This window comes from Mesoplodon bidens, assembly GCF_964165515.1.
Source record: "Mesoplodon bidens genome assembly, chromosome: 2".
In the NCBI taxonomy this organism is placed as follows: domain Eukaryota; kingdom Metazoa; phylum Chordata; class Mammalia; order Artiodactyla; family Ziphiidae; genus Mesoplodon; species Mesoplodon bidens.
Window position 1 is genome coordinate 183,727,026 of NC_138177.1, and position 24,638 is coordinate 183,751,663.

The window sequence follows — 24,638 nt, forward strand, 5'->3', positions numbered from 1 at the left end:
TATTTAAGTATTACCTTGTTTTAATATTACCTGAGTTTATTTTCTCTGGATTGAAAAATGTGGATGTGTTTCTAAACTGTCAGCAAACGATTATAGTAACAAATACACAAACCAGAAGAAGAAACTTCTAGAAGCTTTCTAATATCATTCCAGCCATTGTGTTTCCTTGGGATCAGTAGAGGAAGGGGAGAAAAACACAGCAGTCAAAGAAAAGCAGGACTCATATTTTGGCTAGCTCTTTAAATAGCCATTGCCTCAAAAAAAAAAAAAAATTCTCCCCCAAAGAGAAGAAATCAACACAGAGGCTGATAAAGCCAGAGGCGGAAAAAAGTAATCCGGCCGGAGACTTTGCCACAGGGGCTCAGAGTCAGAAATGAGGAGAAAATGATATGATGGTGACAGTTTCACGTTCAGTCACTCCTAATGTATTCAGGTTGTGTGTGACGAGACTCATCTTAAAGTGAAGTTCAAAAGCTCATTTAAAAAGTATCAGTCCTTGCTGCAAAGTCAGAGCCACGGTTCTCAAATTCAAAAAGAATTCTCGCACGCTTCCGTGCATCACCCAGATCATATCCGATTGTAAACCTGCATGTCATTTTATCACTTAATGTGACATTAGGAACATGAGCAATTTCCACATCAGAAACCGCAGAGCAGAAAAATACTCAATTTCCTCGGAGAAGCTCAAAACGTGCATTGAAAGGATGGGAGCATCACAACAACTTTGGATAAGCAGCATTGCCACACACTCCAGGGCTCAGGACAGGTTGCTTAATCCTGTCTGGCTGCCTGTCCCTCTTGTCCTCTGTGTGGGCAGTTGAGAGAATTATATTGACAACTGTTGTTTTCCTAGCACTGTGTATTATTGAATGGCCTGAGCCCGTGTGCAGGATGCGCGACGATTTCACCGCAGGACAAGGTCTTTGTGGCGGAAAGCACATTAGCTTCGTCTACAACCAGGAGTCCACCCACAACGAGCAAGCCTTCTGCTAGTCTACGGTCCCTGCCTTTATGGGGGTAACTACTCTGTGCAACCAGATAGCATTCGTCTGAGTTGACAAAAGATCACAATGGCATCACCAATGATGTTCACAAGCACGTCTGTAATACCTGTGTGTGATGTGAACGTGGGTTTAGAATTTGACATGTTTTTGTTTCACTGTTTACTTGCGAAGCCCACCATTGCCATAGCAGACTCACCTGACCACACACCTCACTGTCCTGGGATCACTTATTCTTCTGGGGATCAGATCAGGGCATCAAAGTAGCATCAGAGAGAAGCTTGTGTTTGGGGAGCAGGTGCAGAGCCCCCCCCCCAGGTAAATGGGTGGGCTTTGAGCGCGTGAGCTCCTGCTGTACTGCCCGCAATTTCATCTTGATGGCAACTGAGACCAAGATGGAGTCTCCAGTTCTTAGTGACCCTTGACTGAGTCGCCATGAGCTGAGTTGTGCCCACACCATGGTTATAGGTTGAAGTCCTGACCCCCAGAGCCTCATAACGTGACTGTACTGGAGATAGGTCCTTACAGAGGTAGTTAAGGTAAAATGGGTCAGAGGGTCGGGTCCAAATCCCATATAACTGGTGTCTTTATAAGAAGAGGACATCAGGACACAGACTCACAGAGAGGGATGACCACTTGAGAACACAGGGAGAAGACAGCTGTCTACATGCTAAGGAGGGAGGCCTCAGGAGGAGCCCACCCTGCTGACACCTTGATCTCAGACGTCCAGGCTCCAGGACTGGGAGAAATAAGCAGCCCTTATCTGAGCTGTTCAAGCCGCCCAGTCTGTGTTGCTTGGTGACAATGGACCTAGCAGACTGACCCAAGTGCCTGCTCAGGCACAGTCTGCTGTCGGGCAGTGAGACCACAGTGGTGGACAAGACAGTCCCAGAGGGACAGGGTGAGTGGTGAGGAAGGGAAGCCAGGATGACACTGGGACTTTAGCCCTGCCCAGCTGCCCAGTGGTGGCCCTGGGGTGTGGACTTGTAAAACGCACGGCCAAGGTGAATAACGGGCTGGTCCAGGAGAGGACCGTCGGGGCAGGAGAAGCAGAGGGAACGGAGGGGCTCTGAGCCCACGCGGGGTCTCCAGGAGAGTGACCCCGGCTCCCACCTGACCCTGGGTGAGTGTCAGGCCTCTCTCTGTTGTCTCTGCATCCCCGAGGCCATTGGCTACACCTGACCTTGTTTCTAGTCCATCCAGAGCAGACAAGAGTCGTCCTGATACCTGCCCACCCCATGGTGAGCCCGCAGCCTTTGTGTGACTCACCCCTTCTCTGACCACACTTGACGGGACCACGGGAGGACCCTGGCTGACCATGGACCCCGCTGAGCCACTGATGCCCCTCCCATGGGAGTTTGGAATTGGCAACCGGAACCTTGTTTTTTAGAGCAAGGGACCCGTCCTGTGTAGGGGCTGAGAGGTGCCGGATGTCTTCAGAGCAGCAGGTGTGCCTGGAGGAGCGGAAACGGAGCCACGGGGACACCACGCATGGGTTCCAAAAGCTCCATGCATGCTGGCTCCCCGGCTCTGGGAGACACCCCGAGGGTTTCTAATAAACATCAGCCCCGGTCCCTCCGTTTTTGTGGCTCTGGCTCTTAAGGATAGCTTTACCAGGCTGCCAGGACGTGCAATCCTGGAGGCCCAATTAATTCTGGCCACACACCAACATTCCTTTATTTTCCGTGTGCAGAAGCAGGTGGCAAACACACCTGATTGTAGGATTGATTTCTAGTCGGTTCACTGCTGGAGATGCAGGCTGGCCAACTGTTTGTCAGTCCCAACAGCCCAAAGGCCCAGTACCTCCACCACCCCATCCTTTGCACAGCCCCACCTAGGGGCTCAGTGGGGCCCTGTGCTAATTTGTTACTGGTGTGCTCAGAGCACAGCTCAGTGTGAGAATCCAGCCACTGGACCGGAGGAGAAGCCACTAGGATGCCATCAGAGATCACATGCTTTCCCTATGCTGGAGAATTTGTTTTCCAACATAAATATGCTTCCCCACGAGGCCATAATTACTCCAGAGAGAGCCCTTCAGCCAATCAGCCACAGACACCCCATTCCGATTTCTCCAGTGTTAGTCCTTCAAAGTATTTATTCTGCTCAAAAAAAGCCATTGTCCCCTCTGGGCCTCTGGGGTTGTTTTTCCCTCCTCTGCGCACACACACCTAAACTGATGCTCCAGTCCCCCAAGGCTCCCTCCCCTCCCTCTCCACTCTCTTTCCCTTTGTTTCTCTTCCACCCACCTACCACAATACAAAACAGAAACGAATATTCAAAAGGTACTTTCTGTTTCAATCAGGTTTGGGGAAACAAGCCCACAGGCCGCTTCCCCAGTTGATAAGATGTTTGACATTTACCAGGGCTTCGGCAAAATCTTGTCTAACAGCTCCATTTTTAAATGCCACTCCAGATCCCCCATCTTTGAGTTTTAAAAAGCACTTGTCCTGCAAAGTGTTATCTTTACTAAAAATATTAAGCAGAATCTTCACCTATTCAGAGTCCCTTGGTAACTTTGCTGGAATACAAATCACCTCCCCAGAGGGGGAGCAGTGGGCTGTCTCCTCCAGGCATGAGGTTGGCTAATGGGAGGAGGGGATGGACCAGGGATGGGGGTGCTGTGCTTCACCTCCCACGTGTCCATTCCTCTCCTGCACCCATGTCCTTGTGCATCTCCTGGGCGCTGGCAGCTAATCTCTGGGCCCAGGCAGTGGGAAGAGTACTGCAGGAAGTTGAAACCATTTCTTGGCCACATAGGAGACACCTGCTGGTCAGCTGCGTCAGGGCCTCCGGCTGCCTGTGTGCAGGGATGGCCAGCTTTAGGCGGCCAAGGTGAACAAACACGCATCTTTCCATGGGATTTGCATCTTTCATCAGCTGTTCAAGGCAGGTCTACAAGTCAGCTGAGGGCGAGGTGAGCTCCAAGTGAACAATATGAGCTCAGAGGGTGGCCCTTAGGGGGTCACCGTTGTTTTATGCGCACTCTGACTTTAATCCTGATACTTGGATACAATTAACTATTGCCCTTAACAGACTCCCACAACTCAGGCATGGAAACAAATTTTTCCTTCTTGATCTCTACTACTGTTTCCTCTAGAAGGACATCTGTTTGGGTGGGCACTGCTTGCTGGAAACCCTCACGTTAACCAGGAGATGTTTAAGGAAGAGTCAACCTAGGGAACTTTGAACTTGAACTCTGGTTTTAAGAGGTGTGGGTCCAAGGTCGCTCTGCCCCTGTGTACAGGGTTCCCCATCACTGGAAAGGGGCCATGTGCCTCTCTATTGGAAAGACTGGAGAGGGTCTCCTGCAGCACAGGGACCTGGCTCAGATGACTTTGTCCCACAGGTAATAGGAAGTTGCTGAAGGTTTTGAACGAGAAGCAATGTCAAAATGGCAGTCAAATAAAACAGGTTGATCTGGTGACACTGGGTGTGGGATACAGGATGCTGGGTACAGGAGAGCAGTGCAGGGGATGGTCCTTGTCCGTGGGATGCTGAACAACACGGTGGAGGGGTGGGAATAGAGACAACAGAGTAGGTGTGAAGCTCCAAGGATGCGGCTCAAGGTTTAGCTGGGTGCGGGGGCAGGGCACAGGGGGAGAGACACCCGAGGGCACTTAGCATTCCATGGGAGTGAGGGGACCCGCAGGGATGAGAAGTCCAGTGTGTAGGAGAGGAGGCTGCTGGCTGGTGGGCTTGGGCTCGATTTAAGCCCTATTGCTCTTGAGGTGACTGGATGTGTCCTTGAAGTTTTTTCTTCGAGCTGAAAGTGATACAGCAGCTTTTCCCCTTCCTCTAGTCAGAAAGAGGTTGCTGGGTCTGATGAACGAGAGCAAAGAAATCATCATGGCTCTGAGTGTGTGATGACCTTCTATGCATCAAGTGAGGACCCGGGGGTCTGTGGCAGAGTTAGGGAGATGTGTGTGTGTGTATGTGTGTGCACCTGCACACTCACACTACCCAGGACATGGGGGTTTCTTTGGACCAATTTTAGATTCTTAGCTCAGATTATACTCAGATGAACTTGTCCACGTGGAAATGTTGATTACATGCACTGTGTTTATGTGTGAGCGTGTGTCACTCTGTATGTGAGACAGAGGGAAGGTATGTATAGCATGATGTAGGGAAACATCGTTATGGGGAAACAGATGGCCTTGAGGAAAGGGCCAAATGCAGGACACCATCAGGCTGCAGCTGCATGCCCCGGCGTGTACCTCCAAAGACACTTAAGCAAATTCCGTCTGATTGCACTCACTCCAGCCTTCTTACCCAGATGAAATAAGTATGGAACAGACTCTTCTACCTAATGAGAATTTAAATTTTCAACTTTGTTAGACACATGGGCTGGGCGTGATGAACATTGCTAAATATTCAGAGTGAGAAGAGACAGCCCAGTGCCAGGCTGTCCCCTCCCTCCTTAGTCCCCACACGGGGCCCAAACAGTGCAAAACTCAACTGGGACATTGATAAGGGTATCGTAACAATAAGAGCTTGATAGTTCAGAGTCCAACTGGTTTCCCTGAGTCCAAGAGTGTTTATTGAGTTTATTGAGTGTCTTCTCTGTGCAAGGAGGTAGATGCCAAGGATGCCTATCCCTGGAAAAGCGAGGCTTTCTGTTGTCTTGACTCACAGGACAGCACAGAACATGGGGGCTTGGTCTTGGACTCGCTTCTGCCACTGCCAAGCCCCATGACCTCGAGCAGGTGACTGAACCCCACTGAGTTTCCACGCTCGCATATGTGAAATGAGACAAATGATCATACCTGTCTCTTGGCCTTCTTGGGGGGACTCAATGGGTAACTTGAGGAAAACACCCAGACACACAGTAAACGCCCACTAAGGTGATTTGAAGAAGCGTGCTTGCACACTGGAAATAAAGACAATGCTTGAAGGGTGCATGCATTTAGTACTTGCTGAAATGACTTTTCAGAGGCATTCATAAGTAATTTCAAAGGACTTTTCCACATCTTTGTTCCAAGGTGTCTTATTTTTATATTGTATTAGTTCAAGCCTCCTGAAATCATTTTGAGAAGGAGGTTTACACATCGCAAGCAATACCGCTGTCTTCCACGTTTATAGAATAAACGTTGAGGGTGCTCAGAGAGGGGATTTGGGTGGGCAGAAGAGGGGTGAGCTGGTGGGTGTGGACAGGCGGCATCCCTGAGCGGAACCCGCTTGCATCTCTGGCTTATTTGCTGGAATAATTTCTGTCCTTCTTGCAGTGTCCTCTTCCCAAACCCAGCCTCTTGGGTTCCTCCTGGCGGCTTTGTCCTTCAGAATCCTCACCCGCTCTGTGCGCTCTCTTGGTGCAGAAAAGCAAAACAGCTGAGTAGTCTTGGCTTTGGTTTTCCTCCTGTTTGGGGGTCCCAACTTAGAGCTGTCTGTGTTGCGAACCCTGTGTCCCTGCTGGTGGTACCAGGATCACAAATAGTAATAACAACCCCCAACATTTACAGAGCCTCCCACACATCACCCCAGGTGTGTGCAGGTGCTTCCTTACGTCACCCAGCACAGCAGAGCTGTGATCCACAGTGGCTCTGAGGAGACACACATCGAGTGGGGGGAGGGTCACTTGCCCAGCTGCATGGCAAGGACTGGGCAGAGAAGGGTGAGAATGGCCCCTTCCACATCCGCCTCCCCCTGTGCTGTGGCCCCTCCCTGGTCCCTTTGTGGAGGCTCTCCTGAGCCAAGGGCTGGTTTAAGGACTCCTCAAAGCACCGACGTGCAGAGCTCAAAGGGAACTCAGGCTTATTTAATTTTACATAAATCGAAGGAGCAGGAGAAAAACTCATCTCTTGGGAGATGGGAGGAGTTGACGGTCATCCCAGGGCCGCTTGGGCCCCGTTGGAGGCACTGTCCCATTTCAAACCCACCTGGGCTTCTGTGAAATGTGCCATTTGAAAATGATGGCCCTTATCTCAGATTTTTGCTGCTAACCTCCCCTCCCCTCTGGACCCCAGACATGGATTCTGAATCAGCTCTTTCCCTTCGTATCATTTTTGTGATTGTGTAAAACTGCCCTCTCTTATGATATCAGTGCTTTAGACCACTCCACACACCCTCCTTTGATTGGAGGTTTACCCTTGGGAATTAGGCTTCTGGAAGTCATGTGACTAGTGAGTTCATTGGCCATGACTTGACCTGCAGGCTTCAACCTAGTGAGGACTTACTGGGCACCTACACCTGGGCAACCACCTTGCAATCAGTGCTTCCACATGCTGCTGTGACACCCCTCCCCCCACTGATGGACAACGTGTCTTCTTTCATGACTCTTCCAGAGCAGGTGCAGAATTTCCCCTGGAGTCAGGGTGCACACGAGAGCCACAACTGGTCATAGACAGAAGCCACACATTCAGGTGATGCTGCTCTGGCGATATCACTCTAGCATTGCCCCCACTGACTTGAGGACATCCTGCAAAAGGAGCCTTTGAAGGAGGCACTCCCTGGCTCTTGTATCCTGTGCTATTTTGAAAAAGCTTTTATTGAATGTAGTTGATTTACAATGTTGTGCTAGTTTCAGGTGTACAGCAAAGTGAGTGTGTGTATATATATATATATATATATCCATTCTTCCTCAGATTCTTTTCCCATATAGGTTATTACAGAATATTGAGTAGAGTTCCCTGTGCTATACAGTAGGTCCTTGTTGGTTATCTATTTTATATACACTAGTGTGTATATGTCAATCCCAATCTCCTAATTTATCTCTCTCTCACCTGCATTTCCCTTTTGGTAACCATAAGTTTGATTTCTAGATCTGTGGGTCTGTTTCTGTTGTGTAAATAAGTTCATTTGTATCATTTTTTATTAGATTATGTATATAAGTGATATCATATATTCATCTTTCTCTGTCTGACTTACTTCACTTAGTACAATAAACTTTAGATCCATCCATGTTGCTGTAAATGGCATAATTTTGTTCTTAAAAAAACTAAATATAGAACTACCACATGATCCAGCAATCCCACTCCTGGGCATATATCCAGGAAAAAAACATAATTACATTCACCTCAGTGTTCATTGAAGTCATATTTACAATACCCAAGACGTGGAAACAACCTAAATGTTCATCGGCAGAGGAATGGATATAGAAGATGTGGTACATACATCCTGTGCTCATATTTTTTTTTTTTTTGTGGTACGCGGCCTCTCACTGTGGTGGCCTCTCCCATTGCCGAACACAGGCTCCGGACGTACAGGCCCAACGGCCATGGCTCACGGGCCCAGCCGCTCCGCAGCATGTGGGATCCTCCCGGACTGGGGCACGAACCCGTATCCGCTGCATCGGCAGGTGGACTCCCAACCACTGCACCACCAGGGAAGCCCTCCTGTGCTAATTTTATGGTACTTTGCTCTCTTGCTTTCCAACCTCTCTGAATATACGCAGTACACCTTCCTTTAAAATGTTCATCTTGAAGTCGTTTTTGACTTACAGGGAAGTTGCAACAACAGTACAGATCATCCGCTTAAACCCTTCACCCAGATGCCAGAGTCAGTTACCCAAACTAGGAAATTAACCTTGAGACGACGTTAGCAGCTCAGCTCCAGACCTTATTTAAGTTGTCCAATTTCGTCCACGAATGTCCCCTACCGGTTCCAGGATTCCACTTTGCCATCAGGTGTAAAGGAGAAAGTTTAACTGGCTCCGTGTGAGGGCAGCCAGGTGGCCCCATGTGAGGGAAGCCAGGTGACTCTCATCAATTGACTGAGCCCTCCGTATAGGGGTCTGTGGACACCTGCCTGCGTGGCCTCTCATTAGGTGCTCTAATCTCAGAATTTCAAATAGAGTGTTTAGTTTAACACTTGAAAAAAAAAAAAAAAGCTAACCTGTGGAGTTCGAAGAGTCCCTGAAATTTGCAAGAAGACACTCTCTCCTCAGAGGCATTTTTCTGCTTAGTTTTTGACACATCTGTTATTTCCCAAGACGAATAACCTTGAGCCTTCTGTCCTGCTTTCCTGATGGCAAAACATGACAGTAGGTCCTTTATAATATATCAGTTAGCCACGTAAATATAATATATCACAAAAGTACAGCCTTCCCTCCATGGTGACCAAATCTTACTTTGTCAGAGGAGCCTTTATGTTCTTTTGCACAAAAGACACTGGGGAGAGTAACAATGGAGAAGCTGACAGCAATATTTCCCGACCTGTTTTAAAGAAAAAAATATATATAGAGAGAGATATGCAACATTTTTGAAAAGAAAATATTATTCTTTGAAAGTTAGTCAATCTCTGGGGGGCACCGTGTGGAAAATTAGATTTTAATGGCTCTGAAATTGAGGTTCCTTGGGTCAATAGGACTGGATACTTGAAGTAAAATGACATATCTATTAGAAGAAAATCAAACATTTTTTTTTTGCCCATCAGAAAGGCACTCAGAGGACAGCAAGCATTATCTTGGAACTCTTCTTGTGTGCAGGAGGCGTCAGAAAAGTACCATTTCTTGCTTGATGATTGGAAATCCTTGTGATAGCATCCCTCATGGCCTTCTTGTCACTCCAAAAGTCAGAAAGGCTCCTGGTTCCTGGCCTGTGTTGCACAATTTTGTTAAAGGCGGTTTGGCAAGATGTAAGTTTCACACACATTTAATCCTAACTCTGCGTGGAACATACTTTGTTATTACTCAGCTAGTGTTTCACGACCCGTCTTGGTTTGTGTTTGTCTGGTTACCTCATCCCAGCCTGATGCACGTCGCTCTCACACTTGTGGGCTCTGAGGTTGGCAGAGCTGCCATGTGCAGGAGCCAGTTCTGACACTCGTCTCGCATTCCTGGCTCAGAATCATATTTTCTAACATTTTACAGAAATGAACACACAAACTGTCTATGAGCTGCATCCGTTAATGAAGCCATGAATTTCTTGACCCCTTCACCAGTATTTACTCTGCATTCACGAAGCGCTGGACGCTGTTTGAGGTGATTGAGATACAAATGTGGACCTTGCATTCTTAGAGCTGATGGTCTAGTAAGAGAAGCAGGAAGGAAAATGCAGATGGATACAGGCTATAAGGCAAGAGCGGTACCTAATGAGGTCATCGGATCAGCTGCTGGCGACCGGAAGTCATCCAGGAGAAGGGTTTTCCACGAAATGTGCACATGCATAAGCCTTTCAGGGAGCCGCCTTCTCTGACTCTCCAGATGAGCCACTGAGGAGTGGGCATGTGGGGCTGGTCCCTGGTCACTCGGCTGATGGGAGGGTGGTGGGCAGTGTGTCCCAGCCACCCCAGTGTTCTTGTCACAGGTGGAAATGGGTTTCCTAAGAAGGCTCTGTTATTTATTCTTTGTCTGGTGGGAGAAGGAAGAAGAGGGTAAGATAAGGGCCTAGGATTCTGCAGAGTACAGCAGATGTGCCAGGGGATTTGAGAGCAAAGAGAGGGCAGGATGAGGTGCAGAATCGTTCCATCCAGCAGGACGGCCCTCCTGCTTTGTTTGAGGACTTTGTCAGTGTTCCAGTCCTGGGCAACTTTGTATTGATGGCTTTCAGGGAGGCAATAGAGCCCCTTCCACCACATTTCCTGATGACAGGGGGCGGGCGGATCAATTCAGTGGGACAGTCGAGATCCAAAGTGCCCTCCTCTGGACCCCGCACCCCATGGGCAGGAGGGCTTCCCTTCCCGCTCCCTGCTCCATCCTCCCAGCCTGCAAGAATGCCCCATGCCTACTGTCTGCAGGGGGGAGGGAGGGAAGGAGGAAGAAGGGAGGAAGGAGGGAGGTAACGGTTTTTGCTGGATTGAATTAATAAAAAAGAAAAACAAAAAACAGGAGCTGTTTGAGTGTTGTTGGTCAACTCCTGCCTCAGCTCTTAAATGGTGATGCACTTGGTGACAATCTGGAGACCCAGTTTACTGGCACCCAGGGGGAAGATGCCAAACTGTCTCCCAAACAAAGCAGCAGCTCTTGGCCACCACTGCCCTGCTCAGGGCTGGCCACACTTAAGGGACTTTGACAAACCAGAGCATTGCCGAAAGAAAAACCAAGCCAGACTTAGGATGGGCTGCCTTGGGGATAAGGTTGCGGGTGTGGGGGCAAATCACCGGTGGTGACACGTTTCTGTCGTAGGTGAATCAGGGCACCACAAGGTCTCCTCACACCTGCGCACATCCCTCTCCCTCCCATCGCCTCCCTGCCACTCCCTCTCCCCACTTGCGTGCACACACCCACACCCACACCCACTCACACAAAACACACACTCACAAAACATACACTCTCACACACACACCACACACACACTCACACACACAAATTCACACACTGACACACACTCACACTCACACACATGGCATTCCCATAACTTTGTGGGGCTTATTTGGAGTATTTGTGGTGGAAAAAGTGGAGTGTGTGACAAAAGCGCCACTTCTTCCTCTGGTGGCTTCTCAGTGTCTTTAGGGTCAGCAGTGGCATTGGCAGCTCAAACCCTCGGTGTGGCCGGCACAGGTGGCCAGGGCTGCTCAGCCCTCCTGGGCTGGGTCCACTCCCGTGGATGAGACCCCCTCTCTGCTCAAACTCAGGACCTCCCTCCTGCCTCTGCGCTTTGCTCCTGCTCTTCTCTGTCTGCCTGTCCTTCCTTGCTCTACTGTTCTGTATGCTGCCCACAGTTAACCCAACAGGGGAGCCACACACTCGGGCAGCCCCAGCCCCATCCAAACTCAGCTGACCTCCTTCCCCCTTGACAGCAGTAGCCACCCTGCCTGAACTTTGGAATCATGGGGGGGGACGGGATAATACTGGGGTCCCACTCCCGCCAATTGAAGTGGGGGTCCTTTGTGACGTGAGGGGGGACAGGGGCCGCCCAGGAGGCCCAGGTGAGGAGTGTGCAGGTGGTTCTCAGGGCACTGCAAGGCCGGGAGTAAGGTGGCCTGATTTATGTTTGGATAAATAGAAATATAAAAGCACGTACACGGTGAGGAAGCTGACGAAGACGGGGGGTGGGGGGTGGGGAGTAGCTGGACCGGAGGTCTGGCCACACCAGGTTGGAGGTACAGCATCTCCAATGGAGAAAACAGCCAGGGGCGGGTTTGCTTTATCAAACTCCTGCCTGTTCTCTGTGGGCTGGGATTCTGGGCCTCGGGCTGCCCTGGAGTAGGAGCTTGATAAACACCGAGATAAATGGACGCAGCTTGAAAGTTCTGCCAGTGAGTCCAATGTTATTACATGTTATGCACCTGTCTGGTTTTTATCTGAATGAGTTTTCCCCACAAAATAAAATCATAGGATCTAAGAGTCGAGAGCATCCAGGGTTTTATCATTTCTTTAACCCCTGTGACTGTTTGTTAAGCATAACATCCTGTCACCCCAGATTCCAAAGGTGAGTCCACCCCCCAACCCCGCACTGCCCCTGTAAATCTATCTAGAGGCCTCAGTTAAGAAATTCATCAGAGGGAGGACGATTTGTCCCAGATCCCACAGTTTCTTGGAGGTGGGTTTGGCATTCGAGCCGCTCTGACCTGTCTGGGAAGCTGTCCGCCTGCAACACACACCCTCTGCCTGCCTCTCCCTCTAAGACAGAACCTGCTTTTAAATCCGAAAATTGCCTTTCCCAGGACTCTTGGACTGTGCTAAGCAACAGAGCCTGGGCATTCCTTTAACAAACAAATGCTATTTTCTAGACCCAAGAGGTTAACCTGGTGCCTTGACTTAGATTCGAGAAGAGACACTGATTGTGAGGGAATTATGTTTAATAAAAAGCTGCCGCTCCTTCCCAGGGAGGCTGTGTAAACACTTGGGAGAAGGTGGCAGTTAGAGAAGAGTCCTCTCAGACCTCCCTTCTCCTCTTCCTTTTACTAATTAAAACACAGCCAATGTCAATTAAAACACCACAAGAGCTATTATTGTTTTTTGTTTGTTTGTTTATCTACAGACCCCTATCTATTATCCCTACAGATAATGCAGGGAAATGAGCTGGAAACTCCCTGCCTCCGTGCTTGGTCATGGGTTCGCTGGAATGCGGGCGCCTGCTTCACTGAGAACGTGGTACCCAGAGTGGCTGGTGCCACCCTGCAGGTGTGGCAAGCTGCCCGGAGAGGCTTTTCATCACAGGCCAAGTTGTTCTCAGGCCGGCAGGTGCAGACATCTACTGCCTGAGCTGGCAGGTCTACAGGCTCTGAAGGTCACCCCTTCTGAGCCCCTGGGATGTGAAAGGCAGACCCATCCCCACTGCCCCCACCTGAAGCGCAGGCCCAGGAGGGGAGCTGGACCCGGTGTCACGTGGGCCACTCAACACCGCCCCTCCCTCGCCTGCCTCTGCTCCTTAGAGGCTGTGTAGAATTTCACCAGAATGTGTGCCACTGTCCAAATGGCAGAGCGCTGCCCAGCTCCCCAAATTTCTGGGGTCCCTCAGGGAATCTCTTTTTTGGTCCTCTTCTTTTTGCATGAGGGGAAGTGTTTGTGATTCTGCACTTGTTCAAAAGTCCTGGAAGAAGCAGAGTGAGGTACGGGCTAAAGACACAAGCTCAGCAGTGAAGTGAAGGCCTGGGGTCAGAGTGAGCACCCCAGGCCTACTCACCTCGTCTTGAGAAGTGGCAATGTTGACACCTCCCTTGCAGTGTCAAGGAACCAAATCTGCCTGCCGGCACCTTGATCTGGACTTACAACCTCCAGAACTGTGAGAAATACACGTCTGTGGTTTAAGCCACCCAATCTGTGTTTTTGTGCCCAACCTAAGGCAAGCACACAATGAAGCATTTTGTGTAAGAATCTTTCTGAAAAAGCTGGCTGTATCTTGGAATGTTCTGCCACGCCCATAGCATCATCACCCCTCACCCCCCACGAATGGACTGCAACCGCGTAAGTGGTCCTCTCAGAGCCTGGCAGTATGTCCAGAGCACAGGTGCAGACCAGAGAGAACATCTCCGTTACTGCCAGAATCGGAGGGCAGAAGCCAGCGGGGCAGGGAGACTGACCCACCCTCCTTGATCTCCATGGTTTCTGCTTCAGAACAGAAGGATCAACGCTATTGGTATAAATCCTACTTTGGGGAAATGAGATTAAAAACAAACTCTTTCCGTAGAGGCAGAGGCAATAAACACTCATGACTCACAGTCAGTCTGCCACATGCAAGGTGCCGTATTGGGTGTAAGGATTCAGGGAGAGGAAAGGCACAGGTGATCCCAGGCGTCATAAACACCTCCTGTCAAATGTCTTCTCTGAGCCGGACGGACTCATTGCAGACCAGTGAGGATGGTACGTGTGTTTGGGTGTGTGAAGGACCGGAGGCTGACGGAGCAGCAGGTCCAGATATAGAAGGTGTGGTTCTCACCCAGCTTGTCTCTAAATCCCTGTGGCTTGGATCGAGTCCCCACCTCCATGTGGAAGCTCGGTCACGGGCACACAGGCTCAGAGGGATGTTGTTCCAAATACCAGCCAGACTCACTAAGGGGATTGTAAAAGGCAGCAGAGCTTTTGATGAGTGAATGTAAATATCGATTGCAAATGTATGAGAATTCCCCAATCAGATGTAGAAAGGCTTCTTTACAGGAAAAAGATATCCCATTTTAATTAAAGAAACATAGTAAAGGTCCAGGATGATCACAAACAGATTTCATCGTGCATCCTGTTACCTGGCAGTGACTGCCTGGGTTGTAGTGCCGGGAAAGATCGTGAGGCTAATCCTTGATCCCAGAACAAGTGGAGGGACCAGTTGGTGATGTTTGTCACGTGGAGATGTTAGTCCAGATGACAGTGACTTGCCACACCCAACACAGGGGTCTCGGCTGGATTTTTGTTAAAAAATAAAAAAAGCACTCTTGGACTTTCCTGGTGGTGCAGTGGTTGAAAATCCATCTGCCAATGCAGGGGACATGGGTTCAAGCCCTTGTCTGGGAAGATCCCACATGCCGCGGAGCAACTAAGCCCATGTGCCACAACTACTGAGCCTGCGCTCTGGAACCCGCGTGCCACAACTACTGAAGCGCCTAGAGCCCGTGCTCCACAACAAGAGAGACCATCACAATGAGAAGCCTGTGTACCACAATGAAGAGTAGCCCCCGCTCGCCACAACTAGAGAAAGCCCGCGCACAGCAACGAAGACCCAACGCAGCCAAAATAAATAAATAAATTTATTAAAAAAAAAAAACCCTCTGTATTTTTGCTTAGCCGGAAACATACTCTGTCCATCTGGCAAGAGGTCACTATCATTTCTAAGAAGGCTGTTATCTTCCAGAATACTCAGTCTGCAAATCTAAGAATATGAGGTATGGTCAGCATAGTCCACTGGGGAGTTTCCTCTTCCCCGGAGTCATCATGAGGGAGTCCGAGAGTTGAGATGAGTAGCAGATGTAGCCAAGGAGTCAACTCAGAATTGTCTCCAAGTTTGGCCAGGAGTAGCACTGCCGTGAAGACACAGGACAATCCGTGTGAGAGCTGCAAGCATTCAAATGATTTATTGGCTTAAGACGTAACAAAAGAAAAATTCCTATATGTACATTCAAATCTGTTTACTCACATTTCACTGGGTAGCAAGAAGCACTTGAGCACTAAAGATCAAGCTGGCTTTTTTTTTTTTTTTAACATTCTTTATTGGAGTATAATTGCTTTACAATGTTGTGTTAGTTTCTGCGTTATGACCAGAATAAATCGACATCCTCTGATCTTTCCTAATTTTACAGCAAGGTGACTACCAGGTATCAGTGGTTTAAATATTTATAGAAACGTAGAGAAGCTGCTAATGACTGAAACAGCTTCAGATGGCAGGTGATGACAACACACTTAATGAACACGGATTCCACTTAACACACACAATGAGAGAAAATGGTGTGACAGGGACTTAAAACTGAATACAAGGATGAGATTCCGATGAGCCGCCACATCTTTGGTTTGGCTTCTATTGGAAGACACAGGTCTGCCAGGGAGCAACGGTCTTGTCTCCCTGTTGTAAATTGTGCCCAGCGATGGATGCCGTTGACACTGACGCCCATCGAGAAAGAGTAGGGCCAAGGAGATGGATGCCTTCTGCGGTCTGACCATAGAAATAACCACTCCTGTTACTGGACTCCCCAGTGGTGCTGGTGTTCATCAGCATTAATTGCTATTCCTTACGTGACATTGCATGTTGGATGGTTTTCACCCCATTTTGCAGGTGGTGAAAGTTATTCTGAAGGGGTGACTGTCCCCAAGTCCAAGATTACATAGTGGTTGACCTTGAGCATCAGAGTCAGGGTGAGCCCAGTGCACTCTGACTCCAGAGCCACGTCCTCTCATGGTTCCCCCTGGGACTCTGTGCCACCTAGCTCCCAGGATGCGTCCACCGAGCTTTCCCGGCATCATGAAGGCTGAGCCTCTCTTCTGCCAGAGAAGCTCCTCAGATCCAAGCTCCTTTGGCAGCTGGGCACCCTGGTGTCCAGAGGACAGCATCCTGTGTGGACCCAGGCTTGTTAGCTCATCCTGTCCTACAACACTCAGGACAGCTGTCCGAACTCAGTGTCAGCACAGATGTCCTTTCTTCCTGGGAGGTTTAAGCAGAGGCTGATGTGCAGGAGATGGGAGGGGGGTGGTCTGGGGCTCTGCTGGCCCTGCTTGCACTCTGCCTGTCCACAGCCACCGAAGGCCATGCTGAGCTAGGGGCCAAAGCCAGTGCAGGACCATGACTCCCAATCTACCTGTGCTGTTAGGTAACTTATGTTGTATTCAGATCAAGTCACGTTCTCTAACTAAACGAACTCCTTTGAAAAATAAATGATATTTCAAGCTTAAATTGAATTAGTGAAAATGAACTCAAAAAGCCAATACAAAATGAAAAGAGAAAAGGTATTGTGTTCTCAGTTCTTCTGATTTCCTGCTGAAGGCACCAGGCATCAGGCCAACTCTCTCTGTTCATATGGGATGTAAAGGTCGTGAAGCCAAACCAGCACCAGACTTACCAATCTTCTCGGTGTCATCAAGAAGGTTGAGGGAAAAGGAGAGGATTCCCTCATGATATGCACTGTGCTCTCGGATATTCTGGATGCTCCCCCACCTACTGTTTCCAAAACATCGTCCCACTGTTTTGGGAGTCAAAATGCTAACCCTAACCCTAACCCTAATCCATAAAACTGCTGGTTTAGGGGGAAGATCAGAGGATAAAGGAGAGAGCTGGGATCTTCTAACATTCCCTGCACAATCTGGGTAACAGGAGTCACGTTCTGTCCATTAAGCCAGAACTCTGGAGGGTTATTTGTCCCATCCTATTCAGCACAAAGTCATCTGGAAGAATTCTTCTCACTACAATAAGAATGGGTTTCTCCATGTGATGGAAGACATACTTTCGTAGGTCATAGGTCCTTTACAAGTCACCTGCTTCAGCATCCATAGAATGCTTGAATTCCTCTCCTGTGTTCTCGGCAGCAGAGAAGGTCTGGGGGTATGGAACACAAGCAAAACTCCTCGTCCTGGGCAAATCCATCCCATGATGAGGCTCTAACAACCTACCTGAAAGCAGAGGGCCTGGGAACCAGCTGACAACCTCACGGTGGCTTTAGGGCACCTTCTAGAAGCCAGGCTGGCTGGTGTCCAGAGCGGGCCTGGCACTTCCTGCCCCTGCCAACTTAGGCCCTTGACCTAATTCAACATCCAATTGTGCCTACAGCCAAGAAAAACAAATGAAGATACTTTGCTGCTTGTCAGCATCATTAATTTTGTTGTGATCGCTCATTAAAATGGTTTGTTTGTACTGGGTTGTGCTCACCATCTTACCTAAACTAAACCAAGGGGCAGAATCAGGGGATCATTTGCTTATGGGCTAGTTTAAGACATCACTATAATCTCTTTTACTCTGGCTGATCTTGGATGTAGGGTTTTCCCTTTGATCATTATCCCTGCCTCTCCTTGGGGAGTCCTAAGTTTACTTGTTGCTCTGGACTTCTTCCAGGGGAGTTGAGGGTATAATGATGCTATTACTACCCAAGCCAAGACTATATTCACTGCAAAAATGTTGCCTGTGAACTTTCAGGACAGGGATGAAGAGAAAGCAAAATATTTTAAATAAATGGGGTAATTTGATCTCATCTCTTTTTTATAAGAGCTGACAATTGTCATAAACAGGGACAGCTGGCCTTTATGGAATGCTTATTTGGGGAAGGCACTGCACCAAGTATTTTAAAGAAATTATTTCATTTAATCCTTATAAAGTGGGTACCATTATTGTCCTCATTTTATAGATAAGGAAATGGACTTTGGAAGGATGTAAGGTGTCACCCAAAGACCCACAGTTATTGCCTGAGGGACCTGGACCCACCAGGCCTCCCTGTAAACATAGGCCTATGTCCCTGTGAGGAGTCAGCTGGGAAAGGAAATCGTTAAACAGATGATAACCTCATACTTGAACAGTCCAGAAACCTGAGTATTTGTGGGATCAAGACAGAGGTCCTTACAAAGTAAGACACACCTGATCATTCATTCACTCATGCATAGACATCCCTGGAGTGCTTATTCTGTCCCAGGCTCTTTGTTAAGTGCTGGGAACTGAAGGAGTCACACAAATGTGCCCGCCCTTGGGAGCTCACAGCTCAGAAGGGAGAGGGGCCTGAGAGAGGGCCAGAGTTATCCCAGATCTGAGCTGAGTCCCGAAAATGAATGTGTGTGTATGTGCATGTGTGTGCATGCAGGTATATATGCATGTGTCTGCGTGTGTGTGCATGTATGTGTGCATGTGTGCACATGTGTGGGTTCCCACCCGGGCAAGCTCATCATCCTTCCCTTGACACAGGTCTGATGTCATTGGCCCGGAGGGTCCATCTCTTCCCACTGCCTGGAATTCTCCTGGACTTCAGGGAGGAGAGAGATCAATGCTTTTACACACAGAATTACACCAACCATGCACATGTTATTAATTTATGGAAACATCAGATTGCCTTAACTATTACACTGAACTTCTGTCCTCCAATAAACATCTTAATTTCCTTCCAAGGATAAAGCACTCCAGTGTTTTTGGCTGACCAATTCAGCTCAGGGCTCTCTAACATTTTATGTCTACTTGGAGGACACATACTTCACCAGGATGACTCTGGGGTAATGACACCAAAGGCCCATTTCTAATGACAGTCACGATCTTGGCAAAATGCATTCCATATATTAAGGCTGATGCCTCTCCCCAACCTGGGTTCATCCTCTGGGGGAATAAATGACCTTTTCTCTTGAGCATTCCTCTGCTTGCGACTTGAGAAGAAATAACACCCTGTGTAATGCCAGGGTTGAGAATTGCCCCTAAAGGTGGAGAAAATGGCCTTGTTCCTAACACAGTAGACATATCAAGATAAGAAGGTCTGTCTGCAGAGGTAGCCAAAGGCTGTCAGAAATATCAGCAAACCCACCTGGAGGGAAGCAGATCTGTATTTACCGTGAAGCTGAGAGTGTTTCAAGGCCACAGGACGGCCCTTAAATCTACATCTCTATCTATTATGTGGGATTCTCTCTTAAAGAGGACCCCTACCCAATTTGAATAAGCATGAAGTCCCCTGAAACATAGATCTGGCCCAGGCTAGATGAACATCAAGTGGGTATGGACATTCCACTGTGTTGGGATCTTGGGGAGAGAAGGCTGAACCAGTGAAAATGTTGAAGGGTAGAAGAATATGCCAGCCCCAGATATGCTGCTTTGGAAGAAGGATTATTTTGAGCCAATGGAGAAGAAGCAAATACAAGGGAAGCTCTCTGTCCTCTCTCAATTTGCCTAAAAGCAAGACTTACATTTGTGAAGGTGCCCTCCCTCCTCTCTCTACCAGGAAGGACAGATGTTAATCACTGGAGTCAATCCTTGACCCTGATTAGCACCAGAGACAGCACCAGAGGGACCTACACAACAAAGTTTATTCACTGGCCCTTGACTTCCATTGATTCCCCCATATATTTACTTTCCCACAATTTGCTGCCTTAGAAACTCAGAGTCATTTTCCTTTGTTTTGTCACTTCTCTATAAATTTGCTGTTTTATTGCTAAGGTTTGATATAAACCCAAGTTCTAACCACCTTTTGGGTTGTACATCTTTGAGTGCTTCTGTGCATATGGGTGATGCATGTGTTGTTAAACTTGTTTGCTTTTCTTTTGTTACTGTGTCTTCTGTTTATCTAATTTACAGCTGGAGAGCCTAGAAGGGTAGAGAGGAAAAGTTTTCTCTTCCCTTACAGTTTCCAGTCCTTGCTTTCCTCTTACTAGGAAGAGAGAAGCAAGCCCACTCATGATATCATATGCTTTGTGAACACCCAACTGCATAACAGATAAAGTCCAAGTTGGTGGCTTTCCACCAATCTCTGTGACAGAATCACCTGGGAAGCTGTTAGAAGTCCTCCTGCACAGACCCCACCCCAGACCACATGAATCAGAATTCCTGGAGGTGGCGATTCCAGTGTACAATGCACACTGCTGTGGGCATCTTGTCTTTGCCTGATGGTGGAATCTTGTGGAAAATTTTAAAAATGCAGATGGCTGAACCACATCTCTGCCCACATCGATCCAAATCCTTGGACTTGGATCCAGGTAAATTCATACCTAGACTTCCTAAGGGCCTGGATTCTGATAAGTAACCAAATTGTGACTTACTGGGCTAGCAAATAAAATGCCGGGTGGGGTTGGGGGGGTGTATAAAATGGTAATCAAAGATGAAGGTATGGGGGATAAATCAAGGAGGCCTTCCTGAGTGTTGAGGTCAGGTCAGTCTTGAAAGGAATAATGGGCTGAGTTGATGTAGGTGAAGGGAAGCTCTTTGTTGTTAATATAACAAACAGGATAAAGGTTAATTGGATGAAACTCTGGGTTTTGCAGAAGAATGCACCATTCTTCAGTAAGTGCTCTGCCAGCTTTCCAGACAATACAGGAGTACCATGAACACCACCTCGAAACAGTAAAACAATGGAATGTAAATAATGATGCAGGAGAAGGAGTAGTCAGGGAATATTGGGAGAAGCTCTCTGTCAAGCCACATTTTTAAACAACTGGATGTAGATGTACATGTATACTTTTTCATCCTAATAATGTGTAGCTAGTCTAGATCTTTTATCGCCATCCTTAAATGGGAAGCCCCAGAAAGAATATCCAGGGGTTGTAGGGCTCTCAGCTGTACAGGCAGGAACACATCCAAAGTGAAAATCATGAATTTTACGTTTATTGTCTGAATGCAACTAATAGATGTCACCTTGGCCAGCTTTTATTGCCTTGATATTTAGAATTTCAGGAAACCATAGGTTAGTGAACAGCAGACCCTGTCTCCAAGCTGATTCAAGACAGGAGGTACAGCTGGAGAAATGGTACTGATCTTGGGAAGTTGAAGAGTTAATTTCTTTTGGTGCCATCTTGTCTATACTGTTACTATCACCATCATCATTTTTTATAAGATGACTTAAAATAAAAACCAAGAAAGGTAGTCAAAAATATTGTTTGATCAAGAATGTTTGAAGGAGAGGCTCAGAGTTTTGCCATTGTGGGTATGGATGTCATGGGGAGGCTGGCGTTGATATAGTTTAAGAAGGCATCAGCTGAAATGAAGAAAAGATACCCTGTAGGAAATCTTGATTGAGATCACATCCACTGGTGGAATTTTTCCCCACCCTCACCCTCCCTCCTCCCAGAGAAAGTATAGACACAGTGATGCCTTTATGAGAAATAAATAAATCAGTGGTGCTGATAAAAATAATGGACGAAAGATCATTTACCATCTTGTGATGAGTCCCATCTCGCGTTTGATAAAAAGCTGGTGGAAACTGCCATTGTTTTAGGAAATTAAGAATGAGCTCATTAGCTGGGCGATTTAAGCCATTCGTATGAAGATGATGACTTCCCAGACTTGGAAGCAAAGGATCTTGTGTTCTTTCCAGCTCAATTTTTCCTGATCCTTATCTGGTCTTAATAAAGAAGTTCTGAAAGTGACTTATGATGTGAGGACAATGACAGGGAATGATTTTCTCAGCACTGGTAAATGAATATGACCTACAAGAATAATACTCTGGGTTATGTTTACTTACAGAAATAAATTTTTTCCTGGGTGCATCTTTATTCTCTGTCTTGTCAGAAGAGAATTCACTTTCTCATCTCATTTTCTTCAAGTTTGTCACCCATTCTTGGCCAGAAGTAAATGAGAAATAAACGTTCAGCCTCTGGCTTCAGCCCTTCCAACCAGGGTTTATCATTTTGGATTGGAAAGGAAGCCTAGATTTGCCCGGAGTGTTAATTGTCTCCAAATGTTCTGTGTCTTTCAGATTTGAGAGGGTGGGTGTTGTGTCTCTGGGATCTGAGGAGGGTGCTTGCTGTGAGTCCAAGAAGAATGAAAATTTTCTCACAACTCCAGAAATTTATCTGTGAGCCTCTTCCAATGCCATCATCACCCTAATGGATTAACCCCAAATGCCCAACCAACACAGACAGACTCAAAGGACAGCTCCATGCTTCTAACAGTCCAAACCTTTCACTAGTAAATCAAACAGTGGTTGATGTCTAAAAATCATTTTTGAACCTACGTGGTTTCCAGCCTCTTCCACTTCTTTGGACATTTCTAAGTGACCCTTTACTGGGGCCATTTTGCACTGGTGAACGTGAGTGCCCCAGGTTTCCACTACTGGAATTCTACCTTCTCATGCAACGGTAAAAACATGTAACGATTGAGTCCTTATGTACAGGCACTGTGCTGGCAACTTTGAATCTTTTTCTCATTTAAGCATTGCATCCTCCCATTTTACTTTTGAGAAAATTAAAGGAAAGAACAGTGAAGAAACTTGACCAAAGCCACACACCTACTAGAGAAGAATTAAAACAACGGACCCAGTTCTGAAGAGCCCCAAACCTCCTGCTTCACTTCTGCACCAAGTTCCTTCCTCTGGTCCAGGGAAGAAATGAGCGTTCTCTTCAGTGACCCCCAAATATTCAAGTCCTTCTAGAAAATTACATTCATTCAAGCCCAGGAGGCATGCCTTTTTTCAGCACAATGATTTGGGCACAAGTTGGGCTGGGCTAGCCACGTGGCTCCGCTTCATGCTGGATGGTCACCTTCCAAGCAGTCTCCATCAATACAGAACATAGAATGTACTGTTCTGGAAGCAGGTTCCCAAGAGCCCCATCTGGGGCTCATGGACCTGCATCCTTGATGAGTGTACCTGTGGGTCTCCCACAAGGATGAAACCAAAGTCATGGCTTTCTGGCCTGGAGTTCTTTCAACAAACTCCAGGGAACAAATTGAGAAGACTTGAGTGCTCTGATGGTCTAGCTTTATTCATGTGGAGTCTGGAGGAAGGAGCTTACTTCCTATTTGGCCAATTTCCAGAACTTTCTGTCTGCAATATATATAGCACTCTCTAAAAATTACTCACCTGGGGCTTTTGATGTTTTCAGAGAGACTGTCAGTGTTAAGTGCTCATTCTTCTAGTTTCTCATAGCGTGTCCATGGATAATGTTAGACCTTTAGAAAACATTTTACTTGGATCCCATAACACATTTATAATTTGTGTAAAATGTCCTGACATAACACTACCTCCTCAACTTTCATTGAAAGGGAATAAAAGTGATGTCCATTTGAAAAATATTTTTATTTCTTCTCCACACCAATAGTCAGACATTACTTGTTATGTTAACGTGTATCTCTTACATCAGAATTTATGTGGATTCCTTCTGGAAAGTGGCTCCAAGTTTCTCTCCAGCAGCATTTTATGCATTCCTTGATCAGACAAATTCTGCGTTACATAAAAATCTTCCTTTTCAGCTTAACTACCAAAATATTTATCTCTAAAATTAGTGCTCAATTGCAGAAGCAATAACACTCTAGATGCTAGGTATAGGTAAATCTTTCCCTGTTTTGTAAGTTACTAAACAATGTCTGAAAACATTTTTTTTTTTTTTTTGCGGTACGCGGGCCGGTCACTGTTGTGGCCTCTCGCGTTGCGGAGCACAGGCTCCAGATGTGCAGGCTCAGCAGCCCTGGCTCATGGGCCCAGCCGCTCCGCGGCATGCGGGATCTTCCCGGATCAGGGCACGAACCCGTGTCCCCTGCGTCGACAGGAGGACTCCCAACCACTGCGCCACCAGGGAAGCCCTGAAAACTTTTTTTATATTTAAAATGCATGCTTATGATAGGGTATTTTGCAAGGTGCAGAAAAAATAGAACGAATGAAAAAAATAACACTGCTAGCATCCTAACCCAAATCCCACCAATAATAACAAAAATAATAAAGACATAATCAAACACTTGGAGTTCTCTTGCTTTAGGTTTATTATTATTTTAAAATTATAAACTATAGTAGTAGTCGGCTCGAACTTCCATAACAAAATAACAAAATACCATAGAGTGGATGGCAACAACAGACATTTATTCCTTATAGTTCTGGAGGCTGGACATCCACAGTCAGGGTGCTGACGTGGTTGGGTTCTGGTGAGGCTTCTCGTCCTGGTTTGCAGATGGCTGCCTTTCAGCTATGTCTCACTGTCTCTGGTATCTTTTCTTATAAGGGCACTATTCCCATCATGGGGACACCACATCCATGATCTCATCTAAACCTAATCATCTCTGTGAAATGAAATTCAGGGCTTCCCTGGTGGAGCAGTGGTTGAGAGTCTGCCTGCCGATGCAGGGGACGTGGGTTCGTGCCCCGGTCCGGGAAGATCCCACATGCCATGGAGTGGCTAGGCCCGTGAGCCATGGCTGCTGAGCCTGCGCATCTGGAGCCCGTGCTCCGCAATGGGAGAGGCCATGA